The sequence below is a fragment of the Ciona intestinalis genome, unplaced genomic scaffold (genome assembly GCF_000224145.3).
Source record: "Ciona intestinalis unplaced genomic scaffold, KH HT000806.1, whole genome shotgun sequence".
Classification (NCBI taxonomy): Eukaryota; Metazoa; Chordata; class Ascidiacea; order Phlebobranchia; family Cionidae; genus Ciona; species Ciona intestinalis.
Window position 1 is genome coordinate 3,601 of NW_004191127.1, and position 719 is coordinate 4,319.

General features: G+C 36.7%; 1 long non-coding RNA gene across 1 annotated transcript; it reads right to left on the bottom strand.

The window, feature by feature from the left end:
* Positions 1-193: 193 nt before the first annotated feature.
* LOC113475531 lies at positions 194-711 on the bottom strand. Its single transcript, XR_003397276.1, has 2 exons — positions 628-711; positions 194-371 (listed from the first exon to the last, which is right to left on the bottom strand). It is a non-coding gene; the product is annotated as an uncharacterized LOC113475531 (long non-coding RNA).
* Positions 712-719: the final 8 nt, after the last annotated feature.

Sequence of the window (719 nt, forward strand, 5' to 3'; positions counted from 1 at the left end):
CCATTAGTGACCACTGTGTTGGAGCAATTGCCGTTAAGTGTCTTGTCCAAGGACACATACCCCACAATGGTAGAAGCGACAAGCCTTGAACCCATTACCTATTGGTTACAGTCAGGCGTGCTAACCACTTTGCCAAGGTGCGGGCTGAATTAAATACTAAAGTTGTATTTCTTTCTCACCTCAATACACTATGCATTACTTCACCAAGAACTTCTTGTTTCAAAGTTTCAACTTTAACATCTTGTAGTTCATAATACATGACAGCTGCTGAGTGAATGAGTCCACGGACATAGTGAACATAACCAACATATTTTCGTGAAGTGTTGTAATGGAAAACCAACCCTTCGTCATCTTCTTTTTCGACGTAAAAACTGACATAAAAATATTGCTATCAATGATTACTTTACCTTTTCGTGTGACCGGAAAGTCATTATTAAAACGAATGTCTGTTTCATACATCTAATGGCAGTTTATCTATGTTACTTTGTTGGTGATTATTTTTTTGAACTTGTTCATTTTTTTTATGTATGAGTATGACAGATAATTTTTGCCGATCAGTTCCTTGCCAAAGGACACATACGTCCAAAATGATAGCAGCGACGAACTTAATTAAAGAAGCATACCCACCAAAAATCAAAACCGGGTAAAAACTAATGCATATTAACACAATGGGAGAAACTGCGTCAGCTTTCAAATAATTATAAACTTAAAGAGGCGTA